Below are 9,735 nucleotides of genomic sequence, written 5' to 3'. Positions count from 1 at the left end.
TTTATTGCAAGTTAGCAAAGTGTTTCCTGCTGCGAGTTTGAATGGGGGCGGGCTCTCTATTGCAGATTTCCGCCAGCTGAATTTCCACTGCGGAAAATCAGCCGCAGATCCCATTGAAGGCCTGCATCCCTCACCCTACCAATAATTGTAATGATACTTCAAATAGCGCCCCAGCAGACTGCAGTGCACAGGGGACAAGCCAGCTACAGTCCCCTCCAATATACGGTCCCATTAAATATCACTTCCCTACCTTAAACCTAACACATTACCATGTAAATAAAGTTACTCCACTCTCCTAAATACAGTCCCATGTAAATAACACTACTCCCCTCTCCTACGTACAGTCCTATATAAATAACACAACCCCCTCCACTATAATGTCCCATGTAAATACCACTACTCCACTCCCCTACATACAGTCCCATGTAAATAACACCAACCCCTTCTCTTCAACATACAGTCTTATGTAAATTACACTACTTTCCCCTCTCCAATGTCACGATGCCGGCTGGCAGGTAGTGGATCCTCTGTGCCAGAGAGGGATTGGCGTGGACCGTGCTAGTGGACCGGTTCTAAGCCACTACTGGTTTTCACCAGAGCCCGCCGCAAAGCGGGATGGTCTTGCTGCGGCGGTAGTGACCAGGTCGTATCCACTAGCAACGGCTCACCTCTCTGGCTGCTGAAGATAGGCGCGGTACAAGGGAGTAGGCAGAAGCAAGGTCGGACGTAGCAGAAGGTCGGGGCAGGCAGCAAGGATCGTAGTCAGGGGCAACGGCAGAAGGTCTGGAACACAGGCTAGGAACACACAAGGAACGCTTTCACTGGCACAATGGCAACAAGATCCGGCAAGGGAGTGCAGGGGAAGTGAGGTGATATAGGGAAGTGCACAGGTGAACACACTAATTGGAACCACTGCGCCAATCAGCGGCGCAGTGGCCCTTTAAATCGCAGAGACCCGGCGCGCGCGCGCCCTAGGGAGCGGGGCCGCGCGCGCCGGGACAGAACAGACGGAGAGCGAGTCAGGTAGGGGAGCCGGGGTGCGCATCGCGAGCGGGCGCTACCCGCATCGCGAATCGCATCCCGGCTGGCAGCGGAATCGCAGCGCCCCGGGTCAGAGGACGTGACCGGAGCGCTGCAGCGGGGGGAGTGAAGCGAGCGCTCCGGGGAGGAGCGGGGACCCGGAGCGCTCGGCGTAACAGTACCCCCCCCCTTGGGTCTCCCCCTCTTCTTAGAGCCTGAGAACCTGAGGAGCAGACTTTTGTCTAGGATGTTGTCCTCAGGTTCCCAGGATCTCTCTTCAGGACCACAACCCTCCCAGTCCACTAAAAAAAAATTTTTCCCTCTGACCTTTTTGGCAGCTAAGATTTCTTTGACCGAGAAGATGTCCGAGGAGCCGGAAACAGGAGTGGGAGGAACAGATTTGGGAGAAAAACGGTTGAGGATGAGTGGTTTGAGAAGAGAGACGTGAAAGGCATTAGGGATACGAAGAGAAGGAGGAAGAAGAAGTTTATAAGAGACAGGATTAATTTGACACAAAATTTTGAAAGGACCAAGATAGCGTGGTCCCAACTTGTAGCTAGGGACACGGAAGCGGACATATTTAGCGGAGAGCCATACCTTGTCTCCAGGGGAAAAAACGGGAGGGGCTCTTCTTTTCTTATCCGCGAACTTCTTCATGCGTGATGAAGCCTGTAAGAGAGAATTTTGGGTCTCTCTCCATATGATGGAAAGGTCACGAGAGATTTCATCCACAGCGGGCAGACCAGAGGGCAAGGGAGTAGGGAGGGGGGGAAGAGGGTGACGGCCGTACACCACGAAAAATGGGGATTTGGAGGAAGACTCAGAGACCCTGAAGTTATACGAGAATTCGGCCCATGGGAGGAGATCTGCCCAGTCATCCTGGCGGGAGGAAACAAAATGTCGCAAATAATCACCCAAGATCTGGTTAATTCTTTCTACTTGTCCATTGGACTGGGGATGATATGCAGAAGAAAAATTTAATTTAATCTTGAGTTGTTTACAGAGAGCCCTCCAGAATTTAGACACGAATTGGACGCCTCTATCCGAGACAATCTGCGTAGGCAACCCGTGAAGACGAAAAATGTGTACAAAAAATTGTTTAGCCAACTGAGGCGCAGAAGGAAGACCAGGAAGAGGGATGAAATGTGCCATTTTGGAGAATCGATCAACGACCACCCAAATAACAGTGTTGCCACGGGAAGGGGGTAAATCAGTAATAAAATCCATACCAATCAGAGACCAAGGCTGTTCGGGGACAGGCAGAGGATGAAGAAAACCAGCGGGCTTCTGGCGAGGAGTCTTATCCCGGGCACAGATAGTGCAGGCTCGCACAAAGTCCACAACATCCGTCTCCAGAGTCGGCCACCAATAGAAGCGGGAGATGAGTTGCACAGATTTCTTGATACCCGCATGACCTGCGAGATGGGAGGAGTGACCCCATTTGAGGATTCCGAGGCGTTGGCGAGGAGAAACAAAGGTCTTTCCTGGAGGAGTCTGCCTGATGGAGGCAGGAGAAGTGGAGATCAGGCAGTCAGGTGGAATGATGTGTTGCGGAGAGAGTTCAACTTCTGAGGCATCCGAGGAACGAGAGAGAGCATCGGCCCTAATGTTCTTATCGGCAGGACGAAAGTGAATCTCAAAATTAAATCGGGCAAAGAACAGAGACCACCGGGCCTGGCGAGGATTCAGCCGTTGGGCAGACTGGAGGTAGGAGAGGTTCTTGTGGTCGGTGTAGATAATAACAGGAGAACTTGATCCCTCCAACAGATGCCTCCATTCCTCAAGTGCTAATTTAATGGCTAGAAGCTCTCGATCCCCGATGGAGTAGTTCCTCTCCGCTGGAGAGAAGGTCCTAGAGAAAAAACCACAAGTGACAGTATGCCCGGAAGAATTTTTTTGTAGAAGAACAGCTCCAGCTCCCACTGAGGAGGCATCAACCTCCAATAGGAAGGGTTTGGAAGGGTCAGGTCTGGAGAGGACGGGAGCCGAAGAAAAGGCAGACTTGAGTCGTTTAAAGGCGTCTTCTGCTTGAGGAGGCCAGGACTTGGGATCAGCATTTTTTTTTGGTTAAAGCCACGATAGGAGCCACAATGGTAGAAAAATGTGGAATAAATTGCCTGTAATAATTGGCGAACCCCAAAAAGCGTTGGATAGCACGGAGTCTGGAGGGGCGTGGCCAATCTAAGACGGCAGAAAGTTTGTCTGGATCCATCTGTAGTCCCTGGCCAGAGACCAAATATCCTAGAAAAGGAAGAGATTGGCATTCAAACAGACATTTCTCAATTTTGGCATAGAGTTGGTTGTCACGAAGTCTCTGAAGAACCATACGGACATGCTGGCGGTGTTCTTCTAGATTGGCAGAAAAAATTAGGATATCGTCCAGATATACAACAACACAAGAGTATAACAGATCACGAAAAATTTCATTGACAAAGTCTTGGAAGACGGCAGGGGCGTTGCACAGGCCAAAGGGCATGACCAGATACTCAAAGTGTCCATCTCTGGTGTTAAATGCCGTTTTCCACTCGTCCCCCTCTCTGATGCGGATGAGGTTATAGGCGCCTCTTAAGTCCAATTTAGTAAAGATGTGGGCACCTTGGAGGCGATCAAAGAGTTCAGAGATGAGGGGTAAGGGGTAGCGGTTCTTAACCGTGATTTTATTAAGACCGCGGTAGTCAATGCAAGGACGTAGGGAGCCATCTTTTTTGGACACAAAGAAAAATCCGGCTCCGGCAGGAGAGGAGGATTTACGGATAAAGCCCTTTTTAAGATTCTCCTGGACGTATTCGGACATGGCAAGAGTCTCTGGGGCAGAGAGAGGATAAATTCTGCCCCGGGGTGGAGTAGTGCCCGGGAGGAGGTCGATAGGGCAATCATAAGGCCTGTGAGGAGGTAGAGTCTCAGCTTGTTTTTTGCAGAAAACATCCGCGAAGTCCATATAGGCCTTAGGGAGACCGGTTACTGGAGGAACCACAGAGTTACGGCAAGGGTTACTGGGAACCGGTTTTAGACAGTTCTTGGAACAAGAGGACCCCCAACTCTTGATCTCCCCAGTGGACCAATCCAGGGTTGGGGAATGAAGTTGAAGCCAGGGAAGTCCAAGGAGAATTTCCGAGGTGCAATTGGGGAGGACCAAAAGTTCAATCCTCTCATGATGAGATCCGATGCTCATAAGAAGGGGCTCCGTGCGGAAACGTATGGTACAGTCCAATCTTTCATTATTTACACAATTGATGTAGAGGGGTCTGGCGAGACTGGTCACGGGGATGTTGAACCTGTTGACGAGAGAGGCCAAAATAAAATTTCCTGCAGATCCAGAGTCCAAGAAGGCCACTGTAGAGAAGGAGAAGGCAGAGGCAGACATCCGCACAGGCACAGTAAGACGTGGAGAAGCAGAGTAGACATCAAGGACTGTCTCACCTTTGTGCGGAGTCAGCATACGTCTTTCCAGGCGGGGAGGACGGATAGGACAATCCCTCAGGAAGTGTTCGGTACTAGCACAGTACAGGCAGAGGTTCTCCATACGGCGTCGTGTCCTCTCTTGAGGTGTCAGGCGAGACCGGTCGACCTGCATAGCCTCCACGGCGGGAGGCACAGGAACAGATTGCAGGGGACCAGAGGAGAGAGGAGCCGAGGAGAAGAAACGCCTCGTGCGAACAGAGTCCATATCTTGGCGGAGTTCCTGACGCCTTTCGGAAAAACGCATGTCAATGCGAGTGGCTAGGTGAATAAGTTCATGTAGATTAGCAGGAATTTCTCGTGCGGCCAGAACATCTTTAATGTTGCTGGATAGGCCTTTTTTGAAGGTCGCGCAGAGGGCCTCATTATTCCAGGACAATTCTGAAGCAAGAGTACGGAATTGTACGGCATACTCGCCAACGGAAGAATTACCCTGGACCAGGTTCAACAGGGCAGTCTCAGCAGAAGAGGCTCGGGCAGGTTCCTCAAAGACACTTCGGATTTCCGAGAAGAAGGAGTGTACAGAGGCAGTGACGGGGTCATTGCGGTCCCAGAGCGGTGTGGCCCATGACAGGGCTTTTCCGGACAGAAGGCTGACTACGAAAGCCACCTTAGACCTTTCAGTGGGAAACAGGTCCGACATCATCTCCAGATGCAGGGAACATTGGGAAAGAAAGCCACGGCAAAACTTAGAGTCCCCATCAAATTTATCCGGCAAGGATAAGCGTATCCCAGGAGCGGCCACTCGCTGCGGAGGAGGTGCAGGAGCTGGTGGAGGAGATGACTGCTGAAGCTGTGGTAGTAACTGTTGTAGCATAACGGTCAGTTGAGACAGCTGTTGGCCTTGTTGCGCTATCTGTTGTGACTGCTGGGCGACCACCGTGGTGAGGTCAGCGACAACTGGCAGAGGAACTTCAGCGGGATCCATGGCCGGATCTACTGTCACGATGCCGGCTGGCAGGTAGTGGATCCTCTGTGCCAGAGAGGGATTGGCGTGGACCGTGCTAGTGGACCGGTTCTAAGCCACTACTGGTTTTCACCAGAGCCCGCCGCAAAGCGGGATGGTCTTGCTGCGGCGGTAGTGACCAGGTCGTATCCACTAGCAACGGCTCACCTCTCTGGCTGCTGAAGATAGGCGCGGTACAAGGGAGTAGGCAGAAGCAAGGTCGGACGTAGCAGAAGGTCGGGGCAGGCAGCAAGGATCGTAGTCAGGGGCAACGGCAGAAGGTCTGGAACACAGGCTAGGAACACACAAGGAACGCTTTCACTGGCACAATGGCAACAAGATCCGGCAAGGGAGTGCAGGGGAAGTGAGGTGATATAGGGAAGTGCACAGGTGAACACACTAATTGGAACCACTGCGCCAATCAGCGGCGCAGTGGCCCTTTAAATTGCAGAGACCCTGCGCGCGCGCGCCCTAGGGAGCGGGGCCGCGCGCGCCGGGACAGAACAGACGGAGAGCGAGTCAGGTAGGGGAGCCGGGGTGCGCATCGCGAGCGGGCGCTACCCGCATCGCGAATCGCATCCCGGCTGGCAGCGGAATCGCAGCGCCCCGGGTCAGAGGACGTGACCGGAGCGCTGCAGCGGGGGGAGTGAAGCGAGCGCTCCGGGGAGGAGCGGGGACCCGGAGCGCTCGGCGTAACATCCAACATACAGTCCCATTCAACATACAGTCTTATGTAAATTACACTACTTTCCCCTCTCCAACATACAGTCCCATGTAAATAACACCCCCCTCTCTCTCCAACATGCAGTCCCATGTAAATAACACTTCCCTCTCTTCAACATATAGTCTCATATAAATAAGACTACTCACCTTTCTCTAACAAACAGTCCCATGTAAATAACCCCACCTCCTCTCTAACACACAGTCCCATGTAAATAATATCACTGCCCCCTAACACACTTACCACTTGCTTCCTGTACGCTGTAATACTATATAATAGTGCAGTCCAGGAGGCCCCACCCCTTCCCGATAAAGGCCCCGCCCCTATCATGATGCCATTCCAGGAGCTACGGACCTAATGGTGGTGAGTGATCTTCCTCCTAAACTGCTCCATATAACTGCGGCCTCTTCCCCTGCACAGTGCACTGGCTGTACTACCCGGCTGTGCAGGGGAAGACAAGGAAGAGCGGCCAGTCCAGCAGCCAAAACATTAGGGCACAGGGTTGGTCCTGGAGGTGGACTGCTAAAGGGAACGGCGTTACAGCTGTGAAAAAAGTGCAGGGACGCCGTTCCTATAAGTTCCTGCAGGATTCGAGCCCTGGCTTTCTTTCTGTGACACCCGTTATGTCCATTGAAAGCAACGGGCACTTTGTTTGCCTGTGTCCTACAGAAGGTGTCGGTCACTGACAGAATGCAATGGGATGCCTGCTAGGGTTGCCACCTTTCTTGCAAAAAAAAATACCGGCCATGCTAATTTTCATAATTATTTGATGTATGCGTGACATCACAGGAAATGATAGAAGAGATACAATTCATATGCAGGAGATTGAAATGGCACAGGGACCCTGCCTGTTTGGCAGCTTGGGCCATGGCCGCCAGGGCTGGTGCAAGAATTTTTGTCACCCTAGGCAAAATTTCATTTTGTCGCCCTTTTGTCTCTGGCCCTTTGCCCCTGCCCTTTGGTCTCACCCTTATTTGCACCACCCCACTCTTTTTAATGACTGTTAGAGTATGTTCACACGTTAGGTTTTCCATGCAGAATTGCACAGGAATATACCGCACGGAAATTCCGCTGCAGCAGAGTCCCATTAATTTTAATGGGGTTCTGGCGCACTGTGCACACAGCAGAATTTCCGCACAGGAAATATCTGGCACAGAAATTCAAATTCTGGCATCCGCAGAAAGAATAGACGTCTGTTCTTTCTGTGTATTCTGCTCTTAGATACATTGCCGTCTATGATAAAGAGAATTTCTGAGCAATCTTAGCGCCAGCATGTTCTGACACCGCTCCACTATCTTCAGAATATCCGCACATACATTTTCTGTGTGGACATTCGAGCGTTACAATCAAAATTGAGTAGGTGGACCATGTAAAAGTATGTCCTGATGTGATTGGATGTATATTTATACCCTGTACATGATGTGAACAATGGACCGGTGCTCGCATCATGTATGACAGGTCCTGGCAGCCAGTAGTGGCAATCATCAACGATCGCTCTAATGTTTGTCATTAACCCCACCATTATCAAAGCAGGTTATGGTAATGCAGGCATTATATTCAAGAATGGAATCATCTGTGGCGATCTGGTGATCATTAAAATGGTGGATGGAGGTCTTCTCACCTGCCTCCTCCGCTCTCCTAGGGTCCCATTCATCAGAAAAAGGCTCATGCATGGAAATTGCTGGGTGTCCTATGGTTGCCTTGGCAACTGTACCCCCCAGCATCAGTTGCCTCTCTCCGCACCGCATTATGCAGACCGTGCAGGAGAGCAGCTTTGGACACTTAAAATAAAACCTCATGTCATCCACGTTTTGCTAACACTATTTTTCACACACAAATAAAATAAATGAGTCAAACAAGTTAAAGAATGGTTTAAAAAGGGGAACTTTATTTATTATATATAAAAATGTTTGTGTAGGGATTTTTTGTAACCTCCATCACTCACAAAGAGCGTACAGTAACTAATACTCAGGACAGGAAAAACCTCCAGAGGGGAGGAAACCTGTAGGGAATCCATGGCTACTGTATTGCCCTTCCTCTGGGCATACTAAAGGAGGTTACCTCTAGAATTTGGGCAAATGTGTCTGTGTATGTGCGTGATTCGAGGGGCTGTGCCTTCATCCAAATTCTTCTGGAATAGGTCTGGAAATCTCCGTCTTCATCCAACATCTTGCTGTAGGTCCGGAAATGCTACTCCACATCCTGGAAATAGTGCATCTAAGACATGGAAAACAAAAGATAGATTATCTACATGTTTATTATAGAAAAGCACATTGAACTGCACTAAAGACCTTTTGGTCACAACAATGTGACACTTACCAGTCACAGTAGTGTATATGACTTTGCATTCTCGGTCCCTACAGTGTCCAGCATCAGCCCCTCACTGATGAAGAATGAGAAGGAGCAGTGTTATATCTGCTCAGTGCTGCTCTCTGGTGGACAATGGTTATGACATCACATGTGTGACACGCTGTTACCTCCTGAGAGTTCTATTTCAATAGTGCTGCTCTCTGATTGGCTGAACAACAAAAAAGCTTTCTAATGTATTCTGTATGACTGTTATCTAAGGGATTTTGGGCAATTTTTTATTAAAATGGCGCTACTCCCTGTGGGTGCAATATACTTGTTTCTCCTAACCAGACACTCAGTATTTGTAATATAATTTGGTGGCCCCAACAGCCTGGGCCCATAGGTTTCTTACACAGATCAGTGCGGCTCTGGCAGGCTCAATGAGCAGCGCTGGCTGCCGGGACGTCTGACGAGTGACATCCCTGACGTTGTGGTCTGGAGCGAAGGATGTCACTCGTCAGACATCCCGGCAGCCACTGATTTAGCCAGTTCAAGATCAGACACCATGGTCCTAGATTGACATACATCACCACTGATCCCCTGTGGCTGTCCATCTGTTGCAAAACTACAACTCCCAGCATGCCCTGGGCATGCTTGAAATCGTAGCTTTGCAACAGCAGCACAGACGTCTGTCGAAGGGGGGAACCACACAAAATAAAGCAATGTGGGCTTTGAAAAACACCACACATAAATCATGTTTAATCCCAGCCTAAGCCTAGGAGCAGATGCAATTCTTGTTTGATGGGTTTTTTTTGCCCCCAAAAAAATCAACAAAAACTACCCCCCTCATTTCTTTTTTCTGCCATCTTTTGTGGAGTTTTTGATAAAAACACTGGGGGGGGGGGGGGGGGGGGTTTGGGGGGAGTTTATTAAAACCTGTGAAGATAAAAAGTGGCCCTGTTGCCAATAGCAACCATTCAGATCGCTTCTTTCATTTTTAAAAAGTCCTCTGAAACGTCAAAGCTGACCGCCGCTTCTAAAGTGAAACTGAAAGTGACCCGACTCAGTCGGGCTGTTCGGGACCGCCGTGGTGAAATCGCGGCGTCCCGAACAGCTGATCGGACACCGGGAGGGCCCTTACCTGCCTCCTCGGTGTCCGTTCGACGAATGACTGCTCCGTGCCTGAGATCCAGGCAGGAGCAGTCAAGCGCCGATAATGCTGATCACAGGCGTGTTAATACACGCCAGTGATCAGCATAGGAGATCAGTGTGTGCAGTGTTATAGGTCCCTATAACACTG

The 9,735-nt window shown here is 50.3% G+C and overlaps 1 long non-coding RNA gene across 1 annotated transcript; it reads right to left on the bottom strand.

The window, feature by feature from the left end:
- Positions 1–8,014: 8,014 nt before the first annotated feature.
- LOC130277866 (uncharacterized) lies at positions 8,015–8,574 on the bottom strand. Its single transcript, XR_008845618.1, has 2 exons — positions 8,466–8,574; positions 8,015–8,363 (listed from the first exon to the last, which is right to left on the bottom strand). It is a non-coding gene; the product is annotated as an uncharacterized LOC130277866 (long non-coding RNA).
- Positions 8,575–9,735: the final 1,161 nt, after the last annotated feature.

The sequence above is a fragment of the Hyla sarda genome, chromosome 1, assembly GCF_029499605.1.
Source record: "Hyla sarda isolate aHylSar1 chromosome 1, aHylSar1.hap1, whole genome shotgun sequence".
NCBI classification, from domain to species: domain Eukaryota; kingdom Metazoa; phylum Chordata; class Amphibia; order Anura; family Hylidae; genus Hyla; species Hyla sarda.
The sequence above is the reverse complement of the archived record's forward strand: the minus strand, read 5'-3'. Positions and strand labels throughout refer to the sequence as shown.